Source organism: Gorilla gorilla, chromosome 2, assembly GCF_029281585.2.
Source record: "Gorilla gorilla gorilla isolate KB3781 chromosome 2, NHGRI_mGorGor1-v2.1_pri, whole genome shotgun sequence".
NCBI lineage: Eukaryota > Metazoa > Chordata > Mammalia > Primates > Hominidae > Gorilla > Gorilla gorilla.
This window is the reverse complement of record NC_086017.1, coordinates 193,263,682-193,279,819: the sequence shown is the minus strand read 5'-3', so window position 1 is coordinate 193,279,819 and position 16,138 is coordinate 193,263,682.

The window sequence follows — 16,138 nt, the reverse complement described above, 5'->3', positions numbered from 1 at the left end:
ATCATTATAATAGTAGAACTTTCATTTTCTTAGTGTCCTCAACCTTTCAGATAAAAGAAAATATATTATTCAAAATCCATTCTTAATTTGGCTAATTAAGTAGCTAATATATTATTCGAATAGCCTTTGCGACATTAAGGAGAACAGCTTTAGAAATATATCTTCACAGAAACTCCATGTGTAAAGTATAAATTTGATATCAGATATCTAGCAATACAGAGGAAAGGCTGATAACTCTGACACATGAAAGTAATAAATTTATGTATAGACAAAGAAAAAGTTAAAATATAACAACTTATTGGGAAGAAATTTGTCCTATATATATGCCAGAGAAAGGGCCAATGTAATAAGTATACAAACTGCTTGTCTTAGTTTGGACTGAAATAACAAAATATCTTAAACTGGGAGGCTTATAAATAACAGAAATTGAATTTTCACAGTTCTGGAAGTTGGAAGTTCAAGATCCAGTTACCGGCAGATTTGGTATCTAGTGAAGGTCTACTTTCTGGTTGTGCATTCCACATGGTGGAAGGGGCAAATGGAGCTCTTTGGGGTGTCTTTCATAAGGGCGCAAATCTCATTCATGAATGTTCTAATCTTGAGACTTAACCTGCTCCCAAAGGTGCCACTTCCAAATAACATCACTTCGGGGATTAGACTTCAACATATAAATCTGATGAAGACACAACATTCAGTCTATGGTATAACCCTTACAGAATCAATAAGAAAAGACACATCACTGCACAGAAAATAGACAAAGGGCACAGATAGTTTTTAGAAAATAAAATATAAATGGCTAGTGAATAAGCAGAAAACTAAAAAGAGTGTTCGACTTACTGGAAATTTTAAAAGTGCAAATGAAAGCAACAATGTACCACTTTTATCTACCAGATAAGGACTTCTAAAGTCCAACAATGTCAGTCGTTGACAAGAACATGGAGAAGTGGGTGCTCATTCATATGCACATTAAACAGGTGTTTACTGAGTTCTACTCTAAAATACTTGTGATGGAATAGCAAATTGTTGCAATCTTTAAGAAGGGCAACTTAGAAATATCTAACAAAATTTTAAATGCACATATTTTTCAGTATCTATGCTTCCAAGAATTTATGTTAACAAAGATGTATCTACAAAATGAATGTATTGCTGCAATGCTTATAACAGCAAAAAATTGAACACTATCTAAATGTTCTCCAGTGGGCGACATTACTTAACTATAACATGATATTTTTATACATTTCATATGTGTATGATGTACAACATTATACAGGTGATAAAAGAAATGCAATGGACTATATAAACTGATGCAAAAAGCTATCTTATATCAAGTTAAAAGGAAGTAGACAGATACAGAATATAGATACACATTTATGTATGATCCCATTTCATAAAACTAAGAAACATATTTATATTTATTTCTATAAGCATGTTTATACATAAAAATTTCTGAAAGGACACAGAAGAAACTGTTTTCAGTTGTTACCCCTGGAGAATGATAAGAATTAAGGAGAAAAGGGCATTTCACTTTTTCACTTTATATTCTTCTGTTCTATTGAATTTTTGTCTTTGCAAGACTATATACCTTACAATTATAATTTTAAAACTAGTTTCCAAAATACGCCATAAAAATGAGCTTGAAGTCATGGGTGGGAGGAGGGGGGAGGGATAGCATTCGGAGATATATCTAATGCTAGATGACGAGTTAGTGGGTGCAGCGCACCAGCATGGCACATGTATACATATGTAACTAACCTGCACAATGTGCACATGTACCCTAAAACTTAAAGTATAATAAAAAAAAATTCATTTCAAAATGACATAAGGAAATTTACTGGTATACTTAGTTTTTGAAAAAAGAAATCCATGAATGAAGCCAAAAAACATATTCCCATAATTTTACCCTATATATTATACATAGATATGAATACTATGGATATAACTAAACAAATGTGAATGGATATTCATCTAATTTGCCTGGGAGAAGACTTTTTGTTTATATGTCTGAATTTGTGAAATCAGGATCAAAGCTAATAGTAATAATCTTCTCAAATAAGTATACGAAAAGAATTACTATTCCTAGTCTTAGTAAAGCTGAGCAATGTGGACTTCACATCATTCTTTGTAATGTACCTTACAACTTTAACAACAAAGACTATCTTTAAAAATTGCTTTAAATAAGACCCCAAGGTTGTATAATAGTAAACCAAGAGCAGGTGACTACTGCATCCTCAGAACCCTCAGGAAGAGTCAAGTGACTTAGAAATAGCATGGGCCATGGATGCAGGCCTGGGTTCCATTGAGGCAGGGCCTTCTAAGGCCAAACACTTCATCTCTCTGAGACTTGTTTTTTAAATACGTAAAACACAGATAATAATACCCACTGCAGGAGCTATATTTAGGAGACAGAATTTGAAGGCAGCATTACACTGTGTAAAGGATGCTCATTTTGGAGTCAGTTCTGATTTTGAATCTTCACTCCACTACTTCCACTACTTATCAGTTATGTGAACTTGGGTAAGCTAACCTATCTTCTCAATGCTTCAGTTTTCTCATTTGAAAATTATATATATATATATATATATACACATATATACACACATACATATGTATGTGTATATATATACATATATACACACATACATATGTATGAGTATATATATACATATATACATATATACACACACACAAATATATATATACACATAAAATATATATCTATACACACATATATATGAGATATATAGGAGATATATATGCGAGATATATATAGATATATATATATATGCTATGGAAGGTAGTTTCAAAGATTTAAGAGGTAAGTGACACAAAACATTGAGCATATCATGGCACATAGTTAATGCAAAGTAAATGTTTGTCCCTAATTCACATGAAGTATCATAAAAAGAACGCTAATGATTACAGCCAGCTGAGATGGAGCTCTCTCTTTAATCTCCTTGGTCTACAGAGAGAGTAAAAGAGAGAAGAAAGAAGGAAGCTGTGACTTATCCATATCTGGATTTATCAGGATCTGTCTAGAGATAGTGTGATTCCTCAAAGCTCCCTTTGCACTTTTGTTTCTAGCTAAGATAGACTAACAGGAACCAGACTTACCTTTCCACCTGAAAGAACTTAAAAACAGATAAAATATACTTTAAAATCCCAGTTTTTGAGACACTGGCCTTAGGTAATGAGGGGCAGTGATCCTGGTGAGATGGAAAACAAATGGTGTAAACCCTATGGCTGTGATCCGAATGTTTGTGTCCCCCTCGAAATTCATGAGCTAAAACCTGCTCTCTAATGTGGTATTCAGATGTGGGGCTTTTTGGAGGTGATTGGGTCCTGAGGATGGAGCCCTCATGAATGAGATAAGTGCCCTCATAAAAGAGGTTGAAAAAACTTGTTCACCCTTCCACATGTGACAGCAAAGCTAGAAGGGGCCATCTATGAGGAACGTGAGCTCACTGGATCCAGATCTGCTGATGCCTTGATCTTGGACTTCCCTGTCTCCACAACTGGGAGCAATACATTTGTACTGTTTATAAGTTACCCAGTCTACGGTATTTTGTTATAGAAGCCTGAACACATTAAGAAACCTACCCATCTTACTGCCTTGAGAGAGTTTCTAGGCTATGATGCAGGGAGAGAGAATATAGATGGAGTCCATTACATTCCCTGAATGGAGGAAGCAGTGCTTAAAGGCTGGGATGACCAAGGTGGCTAGAATTCACAGGATGAAGTACCAGAGAGGAGAAGGCTGGATATCTCCAGAGGCTCTGCCTCACATATTCAGCAGAATACTGATCAAGACATGCATGTGAGGAGGCTGTCAGAGGCCTGAGAAGGAACCACCAGAAAGGATTAGTGGTAACAGTGTCCAGTACTGTCATGGGTTAGGTGTGCATGTTGGAGTCTGTCCTAGGTTAGTGCCTGTTCCAACAACCAGACTGGAAAACCACATAATTAATAGGGCATTGGGCAGAATACACTCTCCCCGTGATTTTTGACTTTCCTTTTGACCATGTGTAACTGAATAAGAAACTTTTCCATGTAAATCTGCTCTTTATACATTAATCATCTATTGATAAATAAATACTATGCCCTCATGTTTTCTACAGGTAAATACAGATTGGGAAATTGGGCCAACCAGCCTCCATTTGTTTCTCTCACTTCCTCCCATCCTTCCTTCCTTTCTTCCTTGCTTCCTTCCTTCCTTCCTTCCTTCCTTCCTTCCTTCCTTAATTCCTTCCTTCCTTCTCCCTTCCTTCTTCTTTATTTTTTTCTCTTTATGAAGCCAAATAGGGTGTAAAACTAAAAAAGACCAACAGACCAGACTTGGAAATGTAAAAATCACCAAATGTCATTGCAAAGAAAAGAGATCAGGAGCTGCCCTTTCTTTAAAAGTGCTGCTCACTTGCCCAAGACGCTTCCTTCTTCCAATTCCAGGCAAGAAAATAGGGCCACAAAAAGAAGGACTGCAAATAGAGGAAATTTGTATTCGGATAAACCAGTTCATGAAAAAACAATACACACAAAAAAACAGAACCTTATTTGGGGAGGCTTCCTTCAGTCCTTGCTCATCTCTTATCCTACCTCCCATTCTCTGAAGATTTTTTTTTTTTTAAAGGAAATTTCTTTGGGTATATACCCAGTAATGGGATTGCTGGGTCAAATGGTATTTCTAGTTCTAGATCCTTGAGGAATCACCACACTGTCTTCCACAATGATTGAACTGATTTACACTCCCACCAACAGTATAAAAGCATTCCTACTTGCCCACATGCTCTCCAGCATCTGTTGTTGCCTGACTTCTTAATGATCACCATTCTAACTGGTGTGAGATGGTATCTCATTGTGGTTTTGATTTGCATTTCTCTAATGCCCGGCGATGATGAGCTTTTTTCATATGTTTGTTGGCTGCATAAATGTCTTCTTTTGAGAAGTGTGGCACATATACACCATGGTATACTATGCAGCCATAAAAAAGGATGAGTTCATGTCCTTTGCAGGGACATGGATGGAGCTGGAAACCATAATTCTCAGCAAACTAATACAAGAACAGAAAACCAAACAGCACATGTTCTCACTTATAAGTGGGAGTTGAACAATGAGAACACATGGACACAGGGAGGGGAACATCACACACAAGGACCTGTTGTGAGGTAGGGAGCTAGTGGAGGGATAGCATTAGGAGATACACCTAATGTAGATGACCGATTGATGGGTGCAGCGAACCACTATGGCACGTGTATACCCATGTAACAAACCTGCACGTTCTGCACATGTACCCCAGAACTTTAATAAAAGAAATAAAAATAAATGAATGAACAAATAAATAAATAAAATTCTGCCTGGACATGAATGAGGGGCTTCACTGCTTGTTTCAGGTCTTGGAACCTGCAGGAAACTCTCACGCTTGAACTCACTGAAGCTCCAATTAAAAATAAAGTGTGGGTGAATCATTTTGCTGCTATGTGTTGCCCACTAAGAGCTGGGAAAAGCTGTCTCAAAGCTGTCCTTCCACTCCACAAAGTCTTTACAAGGCCTCAGAAAGATTTCATTTATTTTAAGACCCAAAGGCCTTGCAGGTAAGCCAATGAGCCAAATCTCGACAGCTATAATATTCCTAAAAATGGGTGTATTCTACCTTGCAAAATGAAGTTGAATGCTCAATATTTTTTCATACAACAAAAATAAGTACTTAGTGGATATTTTTCTAAAAGTATAGCTAAGATCTTACTTATTGAATGTGTAGATTTAATTGGAATATTGGAAGCAACCTCAGTCTCACAAAACATCCAGGCTGTTGCTCTAGCCACAAGAAAAATTTTGCAATAGTTGTTGCAAGCGAGTCCCCTCTTCTAATCTCATGCAAATCCAGTTTCTTTCGTGTTGGAAAAGTGTTTCATGTAGAATGAAAGAGAACTGCATTCTAACTTTTCAGGGAAGCACTTTGGACTATAGCATGTTCAAAAGACAAAAGTTTCACCATTAACAATAACAATCCAAAGACGTAGTGGGCAGTATGGTGTGGTTCAAAGAACCCTCACTGGCCTGTGTGAGCTGGGTTTCAGCTCTGATTCTGAAGCATATAACCTTCAGGAAGTTGTGCCCCTCTCCAAACCTCAGTATTTTCACCCATAAAATGAAATTATTGAGTCCGAGATCATTATTGAGTCCAAGATCAACACTGTAATTAATAAATAAATAAATAAATAAATAAATAAATAAATGTTTATGTCAATATGCTTCAAAAAGACATTTTATCCTGCCATTTATACTCCTTTACCAGGATGGGGCGGAGCCGGGGGTGGGCTGGGAGTCGCGGGTGGAGCATTAACAAAAGTTTGGACACAAGCGTGTCTTAATTTAGAATGTGGCTGATTTTACTTTTGCAATGTGTCATTGATCTCTTAGACCCAAATAGGAGAAAGCATTTACTAAAGCAACACAGCATTTGGAAGAATTAATGCATAACCTCAAAATGGGAGTTGGCGCACTTCTTACCAGTAGAAGCAGCCTCCTTATAATAGCATAAGTAAAATAGGTGGTTCCAAACCTATGCTTCCTTAAGCAGCTTTCTGAAGAACAAGTCTTTCTGGAGATTGTAGAGTCAGTTATTGAATTTCTGTAGCATAAACTAGAGTATCATTGGACCCATTTAAAACCCAGGTTAATTTTACAGTTTCTCTTCAGATTAAAACATTTTCAGTGTGTTCACCTTTTGTACCTTAACACTGTATTACTTATTGATGTTACCACCTTGTCTTATCTTATCTCACTCCATCTTACCTTTCCTTACCTTATCTCATCCTCTGAAGTCATTACGCTAATATTAAGACAGCTTGATAACAAAAGGCTTTTGTTCTCAACAGGACCTTTGTAAGTCTTTTTTTCGCCCCTCCCCTGACATAAAACATGTACCTTGGTTTTCTTTTCTTTATTAGTTAAGCATTTAGATGGAAGAAAAAAATAAAAAAGAAAGAAACCAAGTAAATATTTTAATGAACGCAGACAGATACACATGCACACATGCATTCAACCCCAAACTGACTAGAAGAGCATGCCACTGGAATAGTGTGGAAGGCCCGCAGAACTCATGCCTTTTGTTTAAGCAGGTGCTTGGGAACTAGGAGACATCACCCGGATTCAGGGCATCGTGTGAAGATCTGGCTTCACTCATCACTTTTTGTTGAGCAATGGGAGCAAAAATGTAGCAAATAATGCAAAGAAAATCCTTCTAAGGGATCTGAGCCCGGAAACTAATCCAGGCAAGTGTGACTCGTGTCTCTGTAGTTTATAAGGGCAGATTTCTTTGGTATTTAATTAGTGAATGAGTGGAATCTGTGCATTGAATTTAAGAAGAAAACAGTTTACTTTTTCGTCTCTGAGAAGTCTTGAGCAGTCCAGGAAAGATAGCTAATTGCTCATGGCAATTGCTCACAGCAATCACAACAGCCTCTATGGCATTTCTTGAGTACTACCATGCATCACAATGCGCCCAAACTGAGCATGGCATCTGGATAAGAGTCTTCTACTTGCAAATATGAGTGAGAATTAAAAATAGATTAGGAAAGCATAGTCATCCCAAGTCCTCTGTGGGGGTTATCCATCTAACAGGTGGGCAGCAGGAATAAAAGGGAAGGAGCTGTGGCTTAGCTTCAAGATTTATTTTAACTGGCATAGGGTGCACTTCCACTACAATAGTGATCATATTAAAAATCTAGATGACTCTACTTGTGAGTACTCAGTCCTTGTGGCCACACTGGGGAGGAAGGAAGGAAGGAAGGAAGGAAGGAAGGAAGGAAGGAAGGAAGGAAGGAAGGAAGGAAGTCAGGAGTTTGAGACCAGCCTGGCCAACATGGTGAAACCCCATCTCTACTAAAAATACAAAATTAGCTGGGCATGGTGGTGGGGGCCTGTAATCCCAGGTACTTGGGAGGCTGAGGCCAGAAAATTGACTGAACCCAGGAGGCAGAGGTTGCAGTGAGGTGAGATTGCACCATTGCACACTAGCCTGGGCAACAAGAGTGAAACTCCATCTCAAAACAAAAACAAAAATGAAAAACAAACAAACAAACAAACAAACAAACAAACAAAACTTTACTTAGTGTAGTGGTTAAAAGCACGGGTCCTAGAGCCAGCCCACCTGGGTTTAAATCCAGACTGCAACATACTAGCAGTGTGACCTTGAGCAACTTGACCTCTCTGTGCCTCATTTCCCGTTCTATAAAATAGAGTTTTTCTGAGAATTCGAGGAGGTGCTATGTGGAAAATGGTGGTATGATACCCGGCATATGAGAAAAGCTTGTTATGTTTTAACTATTTTTATGCATAGTATCCTACTTTGCAGGTTCTCTATAGTCAATCTTGGAGAAATAATCATGAGCACTTACTTTTTCTCAAATGCTACTTTCTTGGTAACTAGTTAAGGGATATATCTTTTCCTTTCTCATTATTACTTGCCATGGTTGGTTCTTTCTCAGGTTGCAAAGACATCATAATAGTTTAGATAGTAGAATAATAATAGTTTCCTGAATTTATACACTAGTTTCTCCGGCTTTGTAGATCAGGTGAAGCACCTCTGAATGACAGCCAGCAGCATGTGGTGACTGTGGCTAGGTTATTATTATCTACGGTTCATGTGAGAGGACTATGACTCACAGAGGGCTTGTGGGATGGCATGCCCATGGCTGTAGAGGACACTGGGGGTGCTCCGATTCTCAGGCCCCGGCTTGCTCACCACCCAACTCATACCCGCCTCATCTGCTGCTCACACGTGCACTTCCTGAACTACCACATTCTACAGTGATAATAATGACTGAGTTCTGTCTTATTCGGTAAAGCTCTTGGGTACAGTGGTGATCATGTTACACACATATCAAGTGGTATGGGAAAAAAGCATCCAGAAGGCAATTTCAAGCATGCAAAATGGGATCACTGACATGGAAAATCAGTGATATCTAATTCCCATTGTGCCAGCCTTCTGTAAATATGTAAGTGGAATTTTGTCAAAAGGTTCTTAGCTATTATGAATTACCATTGCATTTTAAAGATCAAAATTTCTAAGAGAGTTTTAGGAAAGCCTTGCACATTCATAGTTGTGTTTTTTAGCTCATACTGCTTCTTGAAACCCAAGCATTTTGAAACTTTTGGGATGCTCCTGGGTATGTAGCTTAAAATTGTTAATAAAATTTATAGTATTTGAATACAAGTAATACGTGGTAAAATCTAGAATTATAAGATGTTAGTCTTGCAAGATACATTGAAAGTAATATAGTTTGGTGACCTCTCCACTCTACTCACCCACTTTATATATGAGGAAACTGAGGATGAGAGATTATTTACTCAAGTTTATATTGATTATTAATTTTTATAATAACTATTATTCTCTAATTAGGTTGCCAGATTCCAAATCCACTAATCTTTCCACTTCACCATCCTAAGTTTATGAAACCAAGTAAATTCGGCTGGGCGCGGTGGCTCACGGCTGTAATCCCAGCACTTTAGGAGGCCGAGGTGGGCGGATCACGAGGTCAGGAGATCCAGACCATCCGGGCTAACACGGTGAAACCCCGTCTCTGCTAAAAATACAAAAAATTAGCCAGGCGTGGTGGTGGGCACCTGTAGTCCCAGCTACTCGGGAGGCTGAGGCAGGAGAATGGCGTGAACCCGGGAGGCGGAGTTTGCAGTGAGCAGAGATTGCACCACTGCACTCCAGCCTGAGCGACAGAACGAGACTCCGTCTCAAAAAAAAAAAAAAAACAAAAAAAAAAAAACCAAGTAAATTCAAAATTCAATGTATGTGATGGTGCTAACACAGCATCACTTAGGAAAGTTATAATTTTTGTTGTTGTTGTTGTTTATGGCTCAGGTTTGGGTCCATATGCAATTTTTTAAAATTCTGCATGCTCTGAAACCTAAATTTCAGAGACAGGAATTTGTTTGTTTGTTTGTTTCTATCAGTCTGAACCTCCTTAGACCTCGGGAATTGTCCTTCCCTCTACATTTATACCAGTTAGATCCTTTCTTTCCGCTACACCTGTTGGAAAAATGTTACTAACCTCTACCAACTTACATGCCTTTTTTCCCCCTTTCATCTAGGCGTTTTCTCAGAGAAGTTTTTTCATTCATCCACCTGTTTTGTCAGGTGATTTCTTTAGAAACTATTTTTTTAAAAAGCATGTCCTTTGCTTCTAAGAAAAATTTGATTTTTAAAGATAATAAGTATAGGCAAATAAGGAGCCGTCAAAGGGAAATGGTGGTCACATGTCACACATTCTTGTGTGATCACATTGATGAAACCTGCTCCAGCTCTGCTCACCCGACTCACACTGAAGCATTAGTGTGGATCATGTTTTAATATTTACTTGTGTGCGTGTGTTTTGCAACATTTTCACTCTCCCGACACAGGTTAAAAGAAACAATTATTTGTTTATTTTTTTTCCACTTTGAACATTGCTTTATTTTTTGAACCACATTTGTCATTTGAGTGCCATGTTCACTTTGATAACAGATCATTCTCCTGTTTTCATATCTCACTGCCAAAAGGGACTCGCCCGTTATCTCTGATTGAGGCAATTCGAACTTTAAGTAAGCCTGTCTTTATCAACTACTGTTTTAACAGCTGATTAATTAGTGCTGCAGAGATCTAGGGGAGGCCTTTATCTGAAGAGCAGTTCAACCATTAGCAAAGGAAACTTCCTTGTGCACCAGCGGCTCAGATAACAAGGTAAGATAATAGTTCACAATCCTTTGGCTAATGCAAACAGGAGCACTCCCTCTTATCCCAACACAGGGGCCAGAGAGAAATGCTCAGCCAAATTCTCAAAATACCATGATCTTCAGTGGTAAAAACTCTGGTCATTTTGTAAGTGCTTTTTAGAATAGCACCTTGCGATTACATAGAACAGCAGGCATTTGGAAGCTCAAATAATATTCAATAGCTATTGGCTATTTGCAGGAAGAAATCAAGCCCTAGTAAGATTCAGCAATGAGCATGGTTGGGTTTATATCTTATCAATTAAGAGTGCCTATGTGAGCTAACTGAAGCAGTTAGCCATGTACTCTTGGACAAGCCATTTACTAACTCATTTGCCCTCTCTGTAAAATAGAGCTAATCAGAGTACCTACCTCCTGACATTATTGTGAGAATTAAGTGAGCCAATGCTTCCAATGTTCTTAGAACTACGTCTGACACATGGAAAATGCTCGACAGATGTTAGTGTCATTGCTAAGTTAGGGAAGATGCAAGTAATTTAGGTTCTTCAAATTCTAATAGAATTAGCCACAGGTTAATTAAATATAAACAGAAAGGATCTGGGGCTGTGGTTGGGCACAGACTGTTATAACTATCACTCCCCACCAGCACTATCATGACTTCTACCAGCAGCAACTATCTAATCATTGTAATAAGAATTCACAATATTCTTAGCATTTCACATATATGAATATGTTTAATCTTCACAACCTATGAGGAAGATCCTATTTTTATTTCCATCTTACAGCTGATGGAATTGAAGCCCAGAGAGCTGAAATGACCTGCCCAAGGTCACAGAACATATAATGCTGAAAGAGATTTGACCCCCAGCAGTCTGGTCAGGAACCACAGACTGCCCGCTCTTAAGCACTCACTACTGCAATCACATTATTAATATTACTGCATGCTGAGTGTTTGCTGTGTCAAGCACTTCCCCATGCTCAGAGGTGAAGCAACTTACCTGAAACCTGAGACTAATACATACATCAGCCAAAATTCAAAGCCAGATTTTCCCCAACTCTTTTTTTTGTATGCTTTGATGCCTCTTCAGTGTGGAGGTTTAGGGATGTTTAGGGTTAAGGAGAGAAAAGTGACCAGGGACCCAGGAATGAATCATTTGACTTTCTACCCCTTGGGATTCCCTCAGAGGGTCTGGCCCTCATTCTGGATCATCATTTTCCTTGTTGGGAAGGAAGGGCTGGGAGCCTGCAGGGTTGGATTTTCTGCAGGTAGGAGTTGTAGCTCACTCTACATTCTCCTAAAAATGTATTAAATGTAGAAGCATGTATGTGCGGAAATCTAATTTGTTGACCTAATCGTTTTTATTGTACTGAGTGGTATTCGCTTTTTATTTTCAGTGAATGATGCAAACTTGTCTGGCTTTAAAACATTAGTTTACAAAAGGCTGAGTAAGCCCTCTCAGTTACCCAGAAAGAACTAAAGTGGGTTTATTAAGACCATCTAGGACAGAGGCTGTCCCACCAGGTGTTGGCCTACTGACCTGTCTTTCCCATTACTTTGAAAATTTCCTGAAAGAAGGAGGGGCCTTGCTTCATTCACGGTTGCACTCCAGCTTCTGCCATAAGCCTTGCACACAGGGGGAAGCATATAGCATAGTAGGAGACCAGTACAGGGGAAGGCAATTTTGTTAATCAGTACAGAGTATTCATGAGAGTTGATTTTCTAAAATTATTATTATTCCTAAGAGATAGGATGTGATTTAACACTTTTAACAGCCGCAGGCAACTCAGAATATTTCAAGGCTGAAGTAGGGAAAAGCCCAAGGCACCCTTTTGAGAGCAGAATAAGCCAAACAAATGTTTATAAATGGAGTTTCATCACATTTAAGAAGAGGCAGTACATCATTTGTGCTTAAGATGTTCTTTTTCCGGGTCGGGGGGCGGGGAGGGATAGCATTGGGAGATATACCTAAGGCTAGATGACGAGTTGGTGGGTGCTGCACACCAGCATGGCACAGGTATACATATGTAACTAACCTGCACATTGTGCACATGTACCCTAAAACTTAAAGTATAATAATAATAAATAAATAAATAAATAAATTAATTAATTAAAAAAAGATTTTTTTTTCCTTTTATATGACATTGAATGGTCTATAGAAGTCTATCAGTGCTTTTCGGTTAACAGTACTTTGCAGAATATAAAAAGTGTAATTAATTTTGAGTGTAAAACATGAAGTCATTTCTCAAGAGTGTAAACTATAAACTTCAGCATCTTAATTCTTCTAGACCTACCCGGGAAATCCTAAACCACTTTTCCTGCTGAATTTCTTGAAGACCCACCTCTGCTCACCTGGTGGTAGATGCATCAAAGGAACTAATTGACCCCCTCAGGACACATCTCCAAACTTCAATCCCTCAACTGTGAAGGAAATGTCACATCAATTATGGAAGAAAGGTGGCAGGGATGGGAATTAGGACTAGGCTACAGGATTTGAGGAACTTGCTCAGCTATGGCATAAACATTTATGGAGCACCCAATGTGGACGAGGCACTGGGGGGGTACAGAGATGAGTGTCGTGTGCCCTCTCCTTCAAGGAATATCCAGTTACAGAAAAAATAAGAAGGAAGGAGAGGGTGGGAACTCCCATCAAAGATGTGCAGGTGAAGTGCTAAGGGAGTGTTGGAAACATGAAGAAGGTGATCTGCCCGGGTGCTATTGCACTATCATTAACACTTTGTTGTAGGTGCAGCAAACCACCAGGGCACATTTTTCACCTCGGTAATAAACCTGCACATCCTGCACATGTATCCCAGAACTTTAAATTAAATTAAAACAAAACAAAACAAAAAAATCACTTTCTTTCCATGGCTTTTCCTAAGAGTAGAAACAGAAAACGTAACACCAGATGAAAATATTTTCTTAGAAACACCAAGGATAAATAATATATTAGTGGAAGGGTATGTATGCATGTACAAAAGATGTTTATATTAGCATAATTTATAAATATCAAAGAAAGAAAACCCCAGAAACATGTCGAAGAGGATTTATTTGATGAGCTACTATGCGGCTGTTTAAAAATCACAAAGAATAATATTTGACAATGGGGAAAAATCATGGTATTTTTGCTAAGGCTCAAACTATGCCTGGAAATAATTATTTGTATAGGTATGTTGATATATAGTATATGTTTGAAAGCTCCTATACCAAAGGGTCAAATCAGCAATGGTTATCACTGAGTGATAGAATTATGATTGATACTTGTTCACTGTGAATCTCTGTTTTACAAGTTTCTGGACTAGCATGTATGATTTTTATGGTAGTATGAAAAGACATAAATGTTGGTAAAAGTCCTTCACAAAAATTGCATCTTCAGGGCCCACAAATTTTGGTCAGTCATTACAAGCTTTCTACCAGATTAATTTCATTTATTCTTGAGAGGACTTCTTCCCTTTGGATTGTTCTGCCCTCTTAGCTATGATAGTGATTGAAACCAGACCAGGAAAGCCCTGTTCTGTTGGTTCTGCCTCTATGTAACTTGAGCTTTTTACAAGCGAATGTTTCTTGTTTCATTTCTCATGGGAATTTTGTCTCTTCATTCTTGTTAAAATGTTTGCATGTTTATGTTATAGTTGGCTACCTTGTTGCCCCAGGGCACCTGTCTTGGGGATAACCAAGAATGTGGATGGTGATGGCCATGGCGCAAGACTCAGCTTCAGTGGGGGCTGCTCTCAGGATGTCGGGCTCACGGACCCCTCTCATTGATGCCAGTCTCAGGTGGCTCTATCCCTGGAAGGTACAGCAGTGATGATCTACTTCACTTCTGTGACCTTCCCCTACTTCTACCCATGCCACTAGCCTTTGCCCTGCCTTACCACCATCGTCACTATTTCTCCGGCAGCTTCAACCATAGGAGTCCTGAGAACTGGCGTGAAGTAGGGTCTTAGTTGTTCTATCCTTTTAAGCCAATTTTAAATATGACCTGTACAGAACGGGGCCCCACACCCAGAAGGGCCTCATGCTTGGCTTATTGCTCTGCAGTTGGCATCTTAAAATTCTTAATTAATGCAAGGGATACTGCATTGTCAATTTACACTGGGCCTTGCACACTATGTAGCTAGTCCTGATGGTTTGGTCTCCAGCTGGAGATCCAGAGGGGAAAGAGCATGATATTTGAAGTCAGGCAGTCTTATGTTTGATACCTAGCTCTGCCATGTAGCTGTGTGATCCTGTGCAAGTCACTTGACCTCACTGGGCCTCATCTGTGAAATAGGTCTAGAGATGCCTACTTTACAGAGTTGATGTTAGGGATGAACATATGTACAGTTACTAAGATATTTTAGGCACTAAACAGTACTAATTATTAGTATTATTCTTGAATTGTTACAGCTATAAGACACCCCTTTCTCCAAATGTAACCTTGCTCTTTGAGTTTTGTTATTCTCTTGATTTAGGAAATTTTGGTGTTTCTAATGTCAAGCTAGATAACGTCCAGAACACCATCTACTACAATCTCATGCCAACCCTGAACTGTAAAATCAGGACTGAGCTCTCTGCACTTGTTTTGTCTCCCTTGCATCCTCCCTGTGAAGGCCAAGGTGGTCTTTCTCTTCCCAGGAGTGTCAACTCTGGGGGTCCACATTTCCTTTCCTTTTTTCTCTAGTTGACATAGGAAGTTCCTCCACAGATAGAACTTCTAATAGGTGATTCCAATAACCCAGAATTCCTGAAGTTAGCACTTAGGTCCAATCCTTTTCCTGTCCCAGCTCTAACTTGCTTGCAGGTCGTACTTGATCTCAGATCTGCTTTCTGTTCCACCGCCTATAGCTACTGCCCTGATAGCAAGAGTAATTCCTTGCATAGTAGTTCACATTTTAATAGAATTTTATCCTTTTCAGAACATTCAGGTCATTTTTGCATCATTTGATCCTTGAAACTATACTAAGAAGGGGTCAGAGTGATATCACCGTTTTCTCAAATGTGAGAATGAACACTGGCAAGATAAAGTGACTTATTCAAACATACCCAGAGAGCTGATGAGAAAGTCAAGCCTAGGAAGAATGTAAGTCTCATTCATTCATTCATCAGTTCATTGAATCTCTTATGGGCTTGGTGCTAGGGATACTAGAGTAGCAAAAACAGACAATACCCCCACCTTTAGGCATCTTATAGTCTTTTTGAGTGTGATAGATATTAAATAATAATCACAACCATAAACGTACATTTTCAATTGTGATTAGTACTGGGAAGAAGAGACATCCAGGGCCAGTTTTTGTCTGGTTAGGCGGTCCCTCAAGCTGCTTTCTTAAAAAAAAAAGCAAGATGCAACTCTAGGTTCAGAAATTTTATTTATTTGTCTGTTTATGTGATATTTTAATAAATAAAAGATTTCTCAGAAAGCAAAACAACTTGTTATGTTGG